The sequence below is a fragment of the Coenobita brevimanus genome, chromosome 97 (genome assembly GCF_032717465.1).
Source record: "Coenobita brevimanus isolate Jiangsu-jjx chromosome 97, ASM3271746v2, whole genome shotgun sequence".
NCBI classification, from domain to species: domain Eukaryota; kingdom Metazoa; phylum Arthropoda; class Malacostraca; order Decapoda; family Coenobitidae; genus Coenobita; species Coenobita brevimanus.
Window position 1 is genome coordinate 14,220,484 of NC_137050.1, and position 18,438 is coordinate 14,238,921.

Consider the following 18,438-nt stretch of genomic DNA (forward strand, 5'->3'; position numbering starts at 1 on the left):
TTACCAAACTTAAATACATGACACTTGTCCGCATTAAATTTCATTTGCTGTCTGTTGTTCCATTCGTGAAGTTTATTTAATTCTTCTTGTAGCTCTTTGCAAGAATCTGTGTTAGTAATTCTCCTTTGTATTTTTGCATCATCTGCAAACATATTTAGATCGCTTCCATTTCCAGTGTTACTGTCTATGTCATTTACATATACTAAAAACGTAACTGGTGCCAGTGCCGAGCCCTGAGGCACTCCACTGGTCACTTCCCTCCATGATGCGTGATTTCCCCTTATATTGTTCTCATTTCCCTTTTTCTAAGAAAATCCTGCATCCAATAGTACAGATTCCCTTGCATACCTCCTTGATGGTACAGTTTCCATAAAAGTCTTTGGTATCACTGGTCAGTGATACTGGTCAGCAGTTGAGTGGATTCCTTCAATATTCTCATTATATTTGCCATCTTCTTTTTGTCCCTCAAAAATTTTTTTTATTTCTTCTTCATATATACTAGCGAGTAGTGATTACTATAGATTTGCTGATATCTGCAGAATCTTTGATCAATTTTGGGTTGTCTTGACAGTTTACCCAAACTTTTCTTATCAGCTTTTCTAGTAGCTTACTTACAACACGGGTCAGTAGTTGAGTGGATTCCTTCAATATGCTCATTAAATTTGTCATCTCCTTTTTGTCCCTTGAAATTTTAATTTTATGTCTTCTTCATCTATACTAGTGATTACTATGGATTTGTTGATATCTACAGAATCTCTGATCTTGGGTTGTTTTGGATTACAGTATTTTTTTCATTTCTTTTCTAATGCTTTATTCTTAGAGAACAACAGAAGAAAGAAAACCGAAAAAAGGTGGAGCAGGAAGTGGTTAGGGTACTAAAGAGTAAAGAATAATTTGTCAGAGATGCAGCAAACAAGAAAAAATATAAGATTATCTCTGGTTTGAAAGAAAAAACCTATGCCAGTGAGGCCAGAAAAAGAAATGGAGGCTGGGAAGGGTGAGGGAAATAGTGACAACAGTTATGGAAGGAAATGACAAAGCCCAAGAGGAGATTGAAAGAGTGTTTAGGCTGGGAAAATATGAGGAAGGAGGAGCATGACCAATGAAAGTAAAATATATCAGGTCATGGTAAATGAAATCATCAACAAAACTAGGAAATTAGAGGGATTCAAAAATATCTGGATAAGGAGAGCTGCAAATTAGGAAGAGAAAGCTAATATAAAGGAACTTAAGAAGCCAAGGGGGAAAAAAAAAAAAAAAAAAAAGACCAGAGAACGGAGGAAGAGAAGACAGAGTTCTATTGGAGAGTTATGGATCAGAAACTGAGGATGTGGTACCAAAGGAGAGAGGGATGGAGGACATAATAATAATAATAATAATAATAATAATAATAAAAAAATAGAAAAAGATTGAAAGTGGTGTACACTAATGTAGATGGTCTAATCTCAGCAAGGCTAGAAATAGACGATTTCTTGACGTTAAATGAGCCAGACATTGTGTGCTTTGTAGAGACCAAGTTAAGAGACAATCTAAATGGGAGAGGGGAAATAAAAACTAAAGAGAAGCTACAGAAAAGAAAAAACAGGAGGAGGAATGACAAAAGCAGTGAAGCGCAACATAAATGTGGATAAAGTGGAATAATAAGACGGTAGAGCTGAAGCGATAACATGACACTAGAAACCAGAAGGAAAGGCAAAAGAGACACCACAGTAGCATATGTCCCTTCCAAGACAAGGGCATGGACTGAGGAGGAATATCAGGAGATGCTGTCAGACATATCTAGATACCTACAGAAACTGATTGAGAAGAGCAACAACATAATCCTGATGAGTGACTTTAATTGCAAAGAGGTAAACTGGGAGGGGTGGGACTCAGGAAGCAGTAAGGATTTGAGGGGCATTATACTGTTAAATATAGCAATGGATAATGTAATGACCCAGTCAGTCAAAGAAGAGACAATATTCAGGGGTGACGACACACCAACAAGACTAGACTTAATTCTACCCAAAGAACCTGATGCAACTAAATGTCTGTGTCCTATAAGAGAAAGTGATCATGTAGTGATAGAATTCCAAATGAAAGAAGGAAATAGGGAGACAAGAAATGAGCTATATGGGCATGGAAGATAAAGCTTTGGAAAAGCAAACTTTATACAATTGAGAAAATTTTTCGAAGAAGCAGATTGGCAAGAATTCAGAGAAATGAGAGAGATACAAAAGAAGTGGGATATCTTTCTAGACTTCTATAATACAGGTGTGGAAAAGCATGTGCCAAAAGTTACTGGGAATGAGAACTGGAGAAATGACTGGTTCAACAAAAGGTGTATGAGCAAAAATAGAAAGGGATACAGCCAGGAACAAATGGAGAAAGGGAGGTAATGATAACACAAAGGAAGAATACATAAGAACTTGAAATGAATATATAAGAACATGTAGAGAGGAAGAAAGAAACTTTGAAAAGAATTAGGTAATGATAAAACAAAGAAAGAATACATAAGAACTTGAAATGAATATATAAGAACATGTAGAGAGGAAGAAAGAAACTTTGAAAAGGTATATCTATCTATCTACATATTGCCAGACGCCTTAATCCCATAATGGATGGCCACAAATAAATTGCCTCCATGTTGCCCTTTCCCCCACCATTTCACTGCCCTGCTCGCAGCTCACACCCCCCTTCTCTCATGTACCTCTCCACTCCATCCCCCCATTTCATCCTTGGCCTCCCCCTTCCTCTAACCCCCTCACATACATTCTCCTTATCAATCTCATGCTCTCCATCCTCTCCATATAGACAAACCACCTAAATGTATTTCTCCTAACACTATCGCATCAACATCCACACCACAACACTCTTTCACTTCCTCATTTGTCAGTCTGTTTCTCCATGTGACTCAACATGCTCCTCTCATATAACTCATTTGAAAATGGTATAACTGAAAAATTTAAGGAAGAATCTAAATTGTTTTACAAGTTTATTAATGGTAAATTGAAACAAAAGGAAGGAATCAGTAAGCTGAAAGTGGAAGGAAATGTCTAAAAGGATGAAGATATGCAAGCTGAAAAAATGAACAAATGCTTCCAATCAGTCTTCACTACAAAATGTGATTTTGTAGAGGAGGAGGAGGAGGGCGAAGAGGGAGTGACTAGAAATGAAGAGTTAAAAGATGTAAAAGTTGAAGTGCAAGAAGTGTACAAATTACTGGAAACCCAAAATGTGCGGAAGACCCTAGGACTAGACAGGATCTATAAATGGATACGAAAGGAATGCAGAGAACAACTGGCAGAGAAGATTCACGGTTTAAGTGAATGTTCTCTTGAAGACAGGAAAAAGACTGGGGAATGCAAGAGGGCCAATGTGGTACAAATCTATAAGGGAGGGAACAAGGAAGAACCCCTGAATTATAGACCAGTGTCCCTGACCAACATGGTTGCAAAATTGTGAGAGAATCCTAGGAGACAGATGGATAAAATATCTGAAAGAGATGCACATTTTGGCAAAGTCAGTTTGGATTCAAAAGTGGAAGGTCATGTGTTTCCAACTAGTTGAGCTTCTACCCAAGGACGATTGACATGCTACAAGAGATAGTTGGGTGGATTGTGTGTATTTAGATTTGGAGAAAGCCTCTGACAAGGTACCCCACAAGCAAAATATGTGGAAATCAGAACACATAGGAGAACTGAAGAGGAATCTGTTTTCGGCTCATCACGTACTCTTCCAGTAAATCAGTTGCCTACTAGCTGTGATGTCATAAGGGCATATTAGGTACGTAAATCCACAAATCCGTCATTGAGCACCCAAGCCTATGCGGAAACTGTTGCACTTGAAGTAGCAGGAAATTAAGAGAAAGCTTCCATCTCAACTACTGATTACACCAGTGCTGTTACTCGTGTGAAATGCCTGATAGCAAAGACAGAGGAGCTTAGGAAATATTAAGTGAGCAAAAGGACTTCCAACACCTACACAGAGAAACTCGCCAGCTTTGACACCTTATTTGACATTAGTCGTTGCAAATGTTTCGAAAACTTCAATGCACGTGAGAGGTCTGAGTGTCAATGCACTAAAGCAGACAAGATATTGCCTGAGGAGTGGCCTTTCTGGGTTGACCAAAATTGTTGCAGAAAAATGTATATTGGTGGAATAGACCAGAAGAAGACAGCACAATATAAGTGTGCAACAAATAAGAGTGATGAAAAGGAAGCTCTATGAAGAGTCCACCAGAGATACTACAGTAAGCAATATACTGAAGATATAATGACAGCATATATTGACGAAAGTGATGCCTGTGACGAACAGTATGATCAATATGTTGATGATACTGCAGAAGTAGATGGAAGTAAACAGTCAGAACAGTGTCAGAACAAATTAGTCTATCCTGAGCTGAGTCATGTAGCTGATCGATGTCAAGTAAGCAGTAGAGATATCTGCTCCATTCTGAATGCAGCACTGAAAAATATGAATATTCTTCGTGAAGAAAATAAAGTTGATCCCTGTAAACTCCGCCGTCTGAGAAAATACTGGAGATGACACATTGCAACAGCATAAAAATGACTTGAAGGAGATTGTTTGCATCGATTTCGATGGAAAAATCAATCAGTCAGAGAATCGTGAAGGATGATCACCATTCAGTAGTTGCTTTTCCTGACACCGTTTACATTGACCAAGCTTCTCCCGAAAGTGGAAGAGCAGCAGATATTGCCAAGGAAGTCATGTCTGTCATTCGAAAAACAGATTCAACAGATTCGTTGCAAACTATCGTCTCTGACAGGACAAATGTCAATACTGGAGAGAGAAATGGAGAGATCCGTGAGCTTGAAACATGGCTTGGCAGACCACTGCAGTGGCTTGTTTGTTGCATCTTGTTGAAATAATTCTCTGAAGGTATTTCAAGGCAGTTGGTTTGACAACAGGTCCACGAGGCTGCAGAGGAGAAGTAGGTCAATTGTTTTAATTTCACCCAAAAGATCTTCCATTTGTTCATTATGATAGTGTTGCTGGAAAAACTTGCATTTTACCAGAAGGAGTTGTAAGTGATCTCAGCAAAGATCAGGGCTACCTGTACCATGTATGTTTGGCAGTGCAATTGCCAAGTGGAGATACTAATAAAGGTGTAGGACCATCTGCACAACCAGGATTGCTAAATCATGCCACGTGGCTTATGAAAGCTAATCGCGTACTGTGACTTTACATGTCAATGGAGCAACCACCACCAATCCCAAAACGTCTCGTTTCATTCACTGTGAACTCCTATGTTCCTGTGTGGTTCAGGGTGAAAGCCAACAGCACGTGTCAGGATGGAGCCAAAAATTTCTTCTTCATGGCGGAGTTCCTTCAAGAGCTGCCGTTGAAGGATCAGGCGATCATTCTCCCTGTGCTTGCCAATAACAGCTACTCCTGTCACCCAAAGAACATCCTGTTGTCGGCTGTTTCTGATGAAGATGTTGGTGTACGCTCGATGGCGATCAAGTTGATGAAACAATCACAGATGAATGAGATTGCTGACCAAGCCTCAGTTAGAATATTTGAAAAATCAGCACTGAAGATAAACTTCGATGCCAAGAAGTACACTGAGCTGGTAGAGCTTTCTTCTGCCACAGTTCCTCCACTGCTGAAGAATAGACTGGACCAAATAGACAAATGCCGACCCATCGTACTGGACGTGTACCCTTGCCATTCCCAAGGAGTGGAATGCTGCATCAAGGACATCACATCCACTACAAGTAAAGTATTTGGCCATGAATCACGTCATGGTATGCTCGTCCAATGTAAGTGATCTCTCAGCTTCTTCCTGAAGCAAGAAAGTAAACAAGACTTTTGATATGTTCAACTGTTCCTGCCATTTCTATTGTTCTTTTTCTTTTTCATGAAATAATGCCTTGTATATGATTTGAATACATTTATTTCAACTGTTACTTTTATTTTTTAAATCGAAATTTAACACAAAAATTGTATTTTAGTTCATCCAAAAAAATAGCATGTGTTTTTAAGTTTTTAGAAAAATAACTCTATTTTTAGATCCAAGTTGCTGGAATGGGCACGTTTACATCAAAACATTTTTTTTGTAGTGTTATTGTCATTGTAAATGAGCACCATTCTGACTATGTTTCAACCTAGCAACCCTAAGTTGGTTCCTTATTGACCTGCCCTAGTATACACCCTCTCCAAATCCCTTGGCAAAGTTGCTCTTACTGTTAAGCACGATGATGGCAGTTGAGAACTGTGCCATGGGGTGGAGGTTGGAGGGGAAATTGTTGAGTATGTAGACCACATGGGGTAGGAGGTCAGCATGACTGGCCCACTCCTTTGACAGCGTTATGCCTGAGCCTTGGTTCGTATGTTGCTGGTACATAGGAGCTAAAAGCAGCTTTCAGTGAGTGGTTTGAAGCCTCCTTCAGCAGATGGCAGTAGTTTCTGGCATTCTGGCAGTGAGTAGCCTCAGAAGCAGATGCCCTCTTCAGGATCCAGCACTGAGGTTTCAGTTACAAGACCCCTCATACCACACATTCCACCATACATCATGTCAACAGTGATCTCTCTGACCTTGGTGCTTCTGTGTGACTTGAAGAAGGCCTTGACCTCCTCTTGCATAATTGAAATCTTCTGGCATTCTGGCAGTGAGTAGCCTCAGAAGCGGATGCCCTCTTCAGGATCCAGCACTGAGGTTTCAGTTACAAGACCCCTCATACCACACATTCCACCATACATCATGTCAACAGTGATCTCTCTGACCTTGGTGCTTCTGTGTGACTTGAAGAAGGCCTTGACCTCCTCTTGCATAATTGAAATCTTCTGGGCAATCACTTCCTTGAGGTCTGTGTTTTCTGCACATCCAGGGCCGCCAGTGGGCTTGCCTTCCGTTGGCTGGCAATAAGCCTGGTAGGTGCATTTCTGAACAGAGCCATGGTGGTTGTGTGTATATATCTGCATGTCTTTGGCTGCAGCTCAACCCAACACATTTACATATATTATACATACATACATACATATACATGTGTATATGTATATATATATATCCATCCATCCATCATCCAATCCTACATTGCCCCATGAGGACTGTAGGAGCCTGGGGCTAGGCAGCTGGTCCCGACATTTAAGATGAGAGTGAATATATATATATATATATATACAGTAGAACCTCTCTCATTCGGACTATATGGGGGGAAGGGTTGTCCGAATTAGCAGACTGTCCGGACCATCAGGGTAATCTCCAGTTCATACCAAAAACTAACTACATATGGTATGTTTTGATTATTAACATATGTGGCACGGTGTAGGTATATGTATATGTGAGGGAGTCAGTGAGAATGAGAGGGCAAGAGAGGGAGTATGTCTGATGATAAGCAAGAAGTGGAAGGAGAATATAAGAGAGTATGGAACAGTGGGTGCAAGGATTGTATGGGTGAGGATGAAAGTAGGTATACAAGCATGGGCGATTGTGTGTGTGTATGCTCCAACAGAGGATCGAGTGGCAAGAGTGAAAGATGAGTTTTGGGCGAGAGTAGAAGCATGTATGGACAAGTCTGAGAGGAGCGAGAGAGTGCTGTTGATTGGAGACATGAATGGCAAAGTTGGGAATGTACGAGTGGATGGAGTGGTTGGTCAGTGGGGTGTGCCAGCTGAAGTAGATGGGAATGGAAGTGCTTTGGTGGACATCTGTGCTGGTAAGGGGTTGGCAATAGCCAACACCTACTTTCGTCATAAGATGATCCACCAGTATACATGGAGAGTAATGAGGAGGATGGATGGTGAACTTGTTGAACGAAAGGCAATGATAGACTACGTGTGTGTGGATGAGCGAATGAGAAGACAAGTGTTAGATGCAAGGGTGTGGAGAGGGTGGGGGAATGGAGTCTCGGACCATCACTTAGTCATGGCCAAGGTAGAGCTGCAAAGAAAGTGGTTGAGGAGATGAAGGGGAAGACAGGAGGAAGCAGCTCCTGTGAGAAGAGTGAAGAAATTGCAAGATAGTGAGAAAAGGACAGAGTATAAGAGCATAGTGGAAGAAAGATTGGGAAGGTATGAGCCAGAGCAGATGGAAGGGGTGGAAGACGTATGTAAGATATTCACGGAAGAGATAAGCGCAGCGTGTGAGGCGGTTTGTGGAGTGAGGAGGAGATGCAAGGGTGTGCAAGGGACACCATGGTGGAATGATGAGGTGAAATGAGCTGTGGAACAAAAGAAGAAGGCATATGGTGAATGGTTGGCAAGTAGAGGTAGGGGAGAAGATGAGAGAGAGAAGAGAGAGGTATATGTGAGCAGGAGAAGGGAGGTTAAGAGACTGGTGAAGGAGAGTAAGAAGAAAGTGGATGAAGAGTTTGGGAGGAATCTGAGTGTGAAATGGAGGGAGAGTAAGAAATTGTTTTGGAAGGAGGTAAAGAAAGTAAGGCAGTGTGAAAGGGGAAATAATAGGGGGGGAGTGAAAGATAGGAATAATAGATTGTTGGTGGAGAAGAGAGAGAAATTGAGGAGATGGAAGGAGCACTTTGAGGATTTGTTGAATGTAGAGAGTGAGAGCAGTGTGAGTATAAGTGGTTGGGGAATGGCTGGGAGAAGAAGAGATGAGAGGAGGGAGGAAGAGATCAGTAGGTCGGAAGTAGTGGAAGCGATGAAGAAGATTAAGCTGGGAAAGGCCCCAGGAATTGATGGAGTGTGTGGTGAAATGCTTAGGTATGGGGGTGAGATTGTTGTGGAGTGGATATGGAAGTTGTGTAGATTGGCTTGGGAAGAGGGAAGGGTTCCAGAGGACTGGAAATCAGGTATAATTGTTACTCTGTACAAAGGAAAAGGGGAGAGAGAAGTATGTGGTAACCATAGGGGTATTTGCCTTCTTAGTGTGACTGGTAAAATATATGGTAGAATACTCATTGATAGGGTTAGGCATATGACAGAGGAGCTAGTTGGAGAAGAACAAGGGGGATTTAGGAAGGGAAAAGGGTGTGTAGATCAGATATTTGTTCTAAGATGTTTAGTTGAGAAGTATCTAGAGAAGGGAAGGAAAGTGTATGCTGCCTTCATGGACTTGGAGAAAGCTTATGACAGAATAGATAGGCAAGGTATGTGGAAGGTAATGAGAATATATGGAGTGGAGGGGAAATTGTTGAGTGCTGTGAAGAGTATGTATGAGGGAGCTAGGGCTACGGTGCGAGTGGACGGTGAGCTGAGTGAGTTCTTTGATCTCAATGTGGGACTGAAACAGGGGTGTGTGATGTCTCCATGGCTGTTTAATATATATATGGATGGGGTTGTAAAGGAGGTGCAAGGTAGGGCAGTGGATGTGGGGGTGGCCCTAATGAATGAGGGTGAGATTTGGAAGCTTCTGGTGTTGCTGTTTGCTGATGATACAGTATTGTTGAGTGAAGATGAATGGGAGTTGCAAGGTTTGGTGAATGAATTTGGGACAGTGTGTAGGAGGAGGAAGCTGAAAGTTAATGTAAACAAAAGTAAAGTTATGGTGTTTGAGAGGAATGAAGTCACAGAGTGTGCAGTGAGATTGGATGGTGAGGATATGGAGAATGTGAGTGCATTCAAGTACTTGGGTAGTGTGATGAGTAAGGATGGAACTTTGGGGGATGGATTACGTGAAAGGGTACTGCAGGGAAGAAAGGTTGTTGGTACACTGAAAGCAGTGATGAGAAATAGGAAGGTGAGTATGGAAGTTAAGAAGTCACTGCATGATGGTATTGTGATCCCTACCCTGACGTATGGAAGTGAGGCGTGGACCTTGCAAGAGGGGAACAAGTCAAGAGTGAGAGCAGTGGAAATGAGTTACTTGAGAGGAGCATGTGGAGTGACGTGGAGGGACAGGTTGACGAATGAAGAAGTGAAGGAACGTTGTGGGGTAGATGTGGATGTGGTTGAAAAGATTAGGAGAAATACACTGAGGTGGTTTGGACATGTGGAGAGAATGGAGAATGAAAGACTGACTAAGAGGGTGTATGTAGGTGAGGTGGAGGGAGGGAGAGGGAGAGGCAGACCGAGGATGAGGTGGAGGGATGGAGTTGAGAGGTATATGAGGGAGGGGGGGGGGTGAGTTGGGGGGAGGGGAGTCAAATGGTGGGTGACAGAGTGACTTGGAGGTGTTTTGTCTGCGGCCACCCTTTGCGGGATTAGGGCGTCGGGCTATAGATAGATAGATAGATAGGCATATGTCAACCCTACGTAACTGCAAAAGATGAAAGGATTCTAAAATAACCAAACTAATCATGTACGATAGTTTTGTATTGCATAATTTACAGGTAAGGCCATGACAAGAAAATAGCCTACATTTTAAATTGTAGTAAGTGACTAAGGCCCGTGTAGGCAAAAAAATAAATGAATTAATTAACTGTAATATCTGGAATAGAAATAAAACTTATGTAGGCAAAAAATACATTGTCATCATTGGCATATTGCTAACGCGCATATGGGCAAGAAGCTAATGTTTGATGTACAAGTAAAGCACATTTAAGTACAAAAAATAACCTACAGTAATCACTAAACACTGCAGAATATTCTTACCCATTTTTGTGTAAGCAAACTCCTCCTTTTAACACCTTTATTCATTGCAGAAGCTACACTCGCATTAAGGGGCATGGTAAGGAGGATTAACTTTTGCAATACAGCGTAAAAATATAAATGGTTGGTGAAATAGTTGATGGAACGAATGCTAGCATGTGTTTAAACAGGCGCCCATGTTGCGACCTAGCATGATCCGAGACTAAACGAATGACGATCGCTTTCTGCGCCGATACTGAAAATGACTTTAGAATTACTTTCAACATATTTTTGGAGCTTATTATTTTCAAATTTTGTCCGAATTAACAGAAATCCGGATTAAAGGGGTCCGGACCAAAGAGGTTCTACTGTATATATATATAGGACACTAAGAGAATGTAAGTGTAGCAGAAAAAGGCCAGACAGGAGATGGAGAGATGAGACAGAGAAATTTGCAGGGAAAACGTGGCAAAGATTGGCTCAGTCAAGGAATTTGTGGAAAAGGTTGGGGGAGGCCTTTGTTCAGCAGTGGACTAATTATGGCTGATGATGATGATGATGATATACAGTGTATATATATATATATATATATATATATATATATATATATATATATATATATATATACATCCATGATCCAATCCTACATTGCCCCATGGGGAGCGTAGGAGCCCGGGGCTAGGGAGTTGGTCCCTACATTTATGATGAGAGTGACCAGCCTCACTCATCCCTGAGTGGCATTACATGAGCAATCAACCCCAACCACCCCTTGGATATAAACCTTCACCGGCTCAATCCGATTGGAACCCAATAATTACCCACTACACCACCAGGCGCCAAAATTTGGTTATGTGGTTACCACCCAGCGTAGTAAATGGTTTCCTGGTGCACAGGAAACCATTTGGCTAGTCACTCAGTGTAGAGTCACTCACAGGCTGAAGGAAGTGGAAAGAACGAAGGAAAGAAAGACAGAAGAGGGAGTATAAAGTCACCCGTAGGCAGAAGGACAAGGAAAGAATGAAGGAAAGAAAGACAGATGAGAATGGAAGGAAAGGGCAGACACCCGAGAGCAGCACTACATCGAGTGAGTGGATGGTAAGCGCCCCCACCTACCACAGTATATATATACATATATATTTATCTAAATCTATATCTATATCTATATCTATCTATCTACCTATCTATCTATATATCATCATCATCATCCAGACCTCCCTTCCCGCCCTAGGGCAAAGTAAGGAGAAGCAATGTCCAGACAGCCAAGTTTGCCCAATTCAATGGGCCACGCTTCAATTCATTCAACATTCAAGCCCACGAAATACTGGGTCCATCAGATAGGGAAAAAAAGAAAAAGAAAAAAAATCACCACATTCTGTAGCTTCACAGGTACTTATCTGGTAAAGTCAATCATCAAGACATCTGCTCTTCCACAAATTATATTCACATTTTCTTTTCCTTCAATTACTTTTATATATATATATATCACTGGGATATCTATTTTTGTTTATTTTTGTTTATTTTATATTCATGTCCTCTTGTCCTTCCACCATCTTGCACAAAGAGATTCTCTCTCTATCCACTTTTTCCAGTCCTCTGACCTCTTAACACATAATCAAATCTCCTCTCTCCTTCTCTCACAGTTAATGGTGATAAGGCTAATTTCTTTAACATATCCTCATAAGACAGCTCTCTCAAACTAGTTGTCATCCTTGTGGCCATTTTTATACCTCTTTCAGTTCACTAATATATTTTTTTAAATGATGCATTCAACATCTGTGCCTTCATAACACAGTTCTCTTTTGGTAAGATCTCTACACGTATTTCTCAACACCTTTCTACTTACTTCATTTCTGTATATTCGTTCTTCCTATCATCATACTTTCCTCCTACCTACCCACCTCATATCACTCCTACCTACCTTACTTCCTTCCCTCATTCCTATTTTTCCTATAATCCTACTTTATCTTCCTTCCTTTCCTCCTAACTCTCTCCTATCACTCCTATATACCCAACTTCCTTACCTCTTTCCCATTTTTCCAATCTTTCTACCCTCCTTCCTTTTCTCCTGCCTCCCCTGCTTCCACTACACTTACAAGCCTAACTTCCCTCCCATCAATCAGCTATACTATTGACACCATGTTTGTACGTAAGCATAATCCTCTAAACACTAACAAACATTTTTAACAAAACTTGCACACACAATCACAAAGACGCCAATAGCTGACACTCCAAGTTTAGATAAGACTATGTCCTCTGAGGAGGTGTTTTTGATCGTTTTTGTGCTTCTGTGACAACTTCATTTATAAATGCAAATGGTAAGATGTGAAAAGGTTTGCAAACATAATCACACTTGTTTTAGATCTATTTTTCTGTGTGCACGTCCAAGTGTGTATTTCTGTGAGGGAGATCGGACTGATGTACTCTAAGGGGTACTTTGGCTACTTTTGTGCTCCCGTGAGTGCCAAAAAGCTTCTAAACAAGACAAATTCTGTTGTTCTCTGCAGTCAAGAAGGATATGTCACTCTTGTCTACTTCCCTTACTCCTGAATTCCCTGCTTTCTTCCAACCACTCTCCCTGTCTCTCATTTACTTTTCCTCCTCTCTTCCTGTCACTCCCTACCTCCTTATTTCTGGTTACCTGCCTCCAACTTACCTTCAATTTTATCTATGTATTTTCCTATCACAGACAGACAAAAAGACAGTGACAAGTGAAATGACAGGGAAGGTGCTAGCAACAAGTAGCATTGTAAAGCTTTCTATCGCTCTCTCTCTCTCTTCTATTATTTACTTACTTATTACTTTTTTTATTTTTTCATAGCTACATATACTGCTTTATCATCACCACCCCTAACTTTGGGCCTCAGGTTTATAAGGCCTTCCTTCTAGGTAAACAGCCATCCAAGGCTAACATGTCCACCATACTCCCTCCCTATTATTTGCCTCCTACATCATACTGGGGAAAAAAAAAAAAAAAATGCGGTAGTACAGTCTATCCCTTCCCATGTTAAGAGGAGGAAATCCCCCAACCAAGGAGGATTTAAGTCTATCTATTTATTGCCAGACGCCTCAATCCCGTTTGGGGTGGACACAAACAAATCGCCTCCAAGTCGCCCTGTCCCCAGCCATTTCACTGCCCTGCTCCCAACTCACACCCCCCTCTCTCATATACCTCTCCATCCCATCCCTCCATCTCATCCTCGGCCTCCCCCTTCCTCTTCCCCCCTCCGACTCACTCACACACACTCTCTTCATCAGTCTTTCACCCTCCATCCTCTCCACATGGCCAAACCACCTCAGTGTGTTCCTCATAACGCTTCCTATCACATCCACATCAACACCACAATGCTCCTTTATATCCTCATTCGTCAGCCTGTCTCTCCATGTGACTCCACAGGCTCCTCTTAAATAACTCATTTCCACTGCTCTCACTCTTGACTTGTGTCCTTCCAACAACATCCAAGCTTCACTTCCGTACGTTAGAGTTGGTATCACAATACTGTCATGTAGTAACTTTTTCACTTCCATGCTCACTTCCCTATTTCTTATCACTGTTTTCAAAGAACAAGCAACCTTTCTTCCCTGCTGTCCCCTGTTAAGCACTTCACCCTCCAAACCTCCATCCTTACTCATCACACTACCCAAGTACTTAAACGTACTCACATTTTCCAATTCCTCATCATCCAACCTCACTGTACATTCACTGACTTCACCTCTCTCAAAGACCATCACTTTACTCTTCCCTACATTCACCTTTAGATTCCGTTTCTTACACACTCTCCCAAACTCATCCACCAAGCCTTGCATCTCCCCTTCGTCTTCACTCAAGAACACAGTATCATCTGCAAACAACAGTACAGGCAGTTTCCAAACACTATCCTCTCTCACCAGGGCCACTCCAACATCCACTACCCTACCTTGTACATCTTTTATTACCCCATCCATGTACAGATTGAACAACCACGGAGACATGACACATCCCTGTTTCAACCCAACTTTCAAAGAGAAAAATTCACTTAGTTCACCATCCACATCCACTGCAGCTTCGCACCATCATACATACTCTTCACAGCACTCAACAACTTCCCATCTACTCCATATATTCTTAACACTTTCCACAATCCTTGTCTATCCACCCTGTCATATGCTTTCTCCAAATCCATGAACGCCGCATACAACTTCTTTCCCTTCTCTAGAAACCTTTCCACTAAAGATCTAAGAATGAATATCTGATCTACACAACCTCTTCCCTTCCTAAAGCCTCCCTGTTCTTCTCTAACTAATTTCTCTGTTCTTTCTCTAACTCTGTCAATAAGTATCCTACCATACACTTTTCCTATTATACTAAGAAGACAAATGCCCCTATGATTACCACACACTTCTTTTTCCCCTTTTCCTTTGTACAAGGGAATAATTATACCTGACTTCCAATCCTCCGGGACTCTACCTTCCTCCCAGGCCAATCTGCACATCTTCCACATCCATTCTACTACTATCTCTTCCCCATGCTTCAGCATTTCACCACACAGTCCATCAATTCCTGGGGCTTTCCCCGATTTAACTTTCTTCATTGCTTCCACAACTTCTATCCTACTGATTTCTTCCTGTCTTCTCACCTCTCTCCTTCTCCCAGCCATTCCCCAGCCACTTATATTCTAATTACTTCCATCCTCTATGTTCAACAATTCCTTAAAGTGTTCTCTCCATCTGCTCACTTTTTCTCCCTTCTCCACTAGTAATCTACCATTTTTATCTTTCACTCCCCTGCTAACTTCACTTCCACCCTGTCTTACTCTTTTCACCTCTTTCCAGAACATTTTCTTACAGTCCCTCCACTTTACACTCAAATTCCTTCCAAATTCCTCATCCACTCTCTTCTTACTCTCTCTTACTAATCTTTTCACCTCTCTCTTTCTTTCTACATATAACTCTCTCTTCTGCCTCTCAACTTCTTCCACGCCCCTATTTCTCATCCATTCATTGTATGCTTTCTTCTTTTGTGCCACAGCCTGTTTCACCTCTTCAGTCCACCACGCTGTTCCTTGCACCCCCCTCCATCTTCTCTTCCTTCCACACACCACATCACATGCTGCACATATTTCTTCTGTAAATATCCTATACACACCTTCCACGTCTCCCATCTGCTCCAATTCATATTTGCCCAATCGTTCCTCCACTTCTCTCTTTTACTCTGCCTTTTTCTCATCCTCTTGTAACCTTTCCACTCTCCTTGCAACTACTCCTTCCTCTCGTCTTTCCCTTCCTCTATTCCTCCATCTTACTTGAAATCTAATTCTGGCCACCACCAAGTAGTGGTCAGAAAGTCCACTCCCCCAACCTCTATAAACTCTTGCATCCATTACACATCTTCGCATCCTTTCATCCACACACACATAATCAATCATTGCCTTCCTTTCATTCAGTTCACCACCCACCCTTCTCATCACTCGCCATGTTTACCAGTGGATCATTTTATGCCTGAAGAGGGTATTGGCTATCACCAACCCCCTCCCAGCACAAATGTCCACTAACGCACTCCCATTCTCATCTATCTCAGCAGGCACACCCCACTCACCAGCTATTCCATCCACCTTCACATTCCCAACTTTACCATTCATATCACCAATCAAAAACACTCTATCATTCCTTCCAAACCTTTCCATGCACACTTCTACATTTGTCCAGAACTCTTCTCTCACTCTTCTAGCACGATCTTGCGTTGGCGCATACACACACACACAATCGCCCACATTTGTATTCCAACTTTCAACTTTACCCACATAATCCTTGACCCAACTGATCCATACTGTCTTATGCTCCTCTTCCATCTTTTACTCACAACTATACATACTCCTTCCTTTGCCCTCTCATTCTCACCTACTCCTGCACATATACCCCATCCATACTCCCATTCTCTCACACTCTCACTCTCCATTTTGTTTCAGTTATTCCACATACATCCACTTTCGCACCCTCAAGCACCTGGACAATCTCTCCCTCTTTCACCTCATCATTCGCTCCCATTACATTCCACGTTCCGATAACCATGTCCTTTGTCCGGTCCTTGGTCGTCATCGTTTGGTCAGTCCTTGTCCGAGGCTTTAAGTAATTTAAATATTTAGGCTAGGGTTTCATGTCTTATTTTTGGGGATGGCTATTATGAAATTTAGGGAGGTCTGGGTGAATGCAGAAGCGTAATTTATTATGGCACCAATGCATCAAACAATCTATTGTTGTGCCCTTTCAGTGATTTTCATTATGAAGGTAACCAGTAAAAAACATAACACCTTCACGGATAGTTTTTTCAAGGATAATTCACGGATAGTTGAATATCAAGGAAATTGTTTAATACCTTGTACTGTGTCACACAATTACCTATTCCATCACAGATTCAGTGAGGAGAGAGCACCGTTAACCCCTTAACCACGGGGCGTCACCTTTGTGATGCTTGGGTGCAATGGATCATATCGCGGGGCATCACTTTTGCGATTCTGTGTTATTTTGAATTTACCCAGGCTTTGAAGTGGTTGCTTGTATCATCTGTCAGTACTGCCAGTGTCTAACAGTAGTCAGTGCTGCTATTGTCATCTGTACTCCCATCCATTATTGACAATTTAGCCATTTCTCCCCATTCCTACCTCCCCTCCCTACCTCCCCTCCATTATCCTTTCCTCCTGCCTGCCCCAGCCGTGCCAAGCTAGGCAAATCTTCCCCAGATTTTTCCACTCATTTCATTAATTGGAATGAGCCCTATGCCTTATTCTCATACAAAATAATATATATAAAAAGGAAAAAGGTAATTGATAGTGCCATACACCTGGAATTGGCTAATTATCACCTGGCAACACCCCATGTGCACTTGTTCGCTAATTTTCCGTTTATTTCCCCTTGAAATATGCTGTATGACCTGTTCTCATAATAAAAATATATATAAGAAAGGAAGGGAGAAGCCCAAGTGATATTTGCATTCACCTGGAACTACCTAATTTCCTCCCAATCATTTCACAGCATATAAATTAGCAGCTGTCACCTCACTGACGTTGTCAACCCTTGGCGGCCCCATATCCACGTCATCATTCAGTTCAGTGTTGTCTCTTGACATGTAAGAACGTAGCACTCGCACCCCTCCATTTCCGCCGCTTCTAGAGGGCCCTGTGACCTCTACCCCTACTAAATCTCGTGTGGGAAGGGGTAAAGGACTAAGTGACTCTGCTGTGGAGCACGAACTGGCTAATTTATCTATAATAATCATGGACAGTGACTACAATCTTTCTGGTGAATCATGTGATGAGCCAGTGAAGGAAATGGTGATAACTACAAGTGCTTCAGTGTCCCAAGTTCATCCTGGCTCCAAGGGAAAGGAGCCCTTAGTTACTGGAAGTGACAGTGTATAACATAGTGTAAATAAAATAGAAATGTAAATAATTACTAATATAAGAATATGAGTACAAATACTTGGAGTAATGACAGTGAAAGCTTTGCTCTCTACGCTAGTTTAGTGAACGAGAAGGGTAATGCCTGGAGTGAAAATAAACTACGATTACTGAAGGAAACTTATGGATAAATACTGTATATATATATATATATATATATATATATATATATATATATATATATACATATATATATATATATATATATATATATATATATATATATATATATATATATATATATATATATATATATATATATATATATATATATATATATATATATATATATATATATATAGATAGATAGATAGATAAGTGTAATAAAGCAATAGAAATATAAAGTGTGAGTGTGTTCATGAATAATAAATGAGAGAATACCAGCGGGGAACGAGTGCAAGTGGAAAGCTCATATGCGCTTGTAATTTTCATTTCTTTCACAGTGTTTTTTTTTTGTGTGTGTATGGATTCCAAACTACTTGAAAATCATAGAATAGTGTTTCTAGTGATAATATCAGGCTGTGGTAATCATATT

The 18,438-nt window shown here is 41.2% G+C and overlaps 1 protein-coding gene across 1 annotated transcript in view; it reads right to left on the reverse strand.

Annotated features, from left to right (window-relative positions):
- Nucleotides 1-18,438, reverse strand: part of Ndg (Nidogen) — a 527,328-nt gene that overhangs the window by 297,670 nt on the left and 211,220 nt on the right. The window lies entirely within an intron of this gene.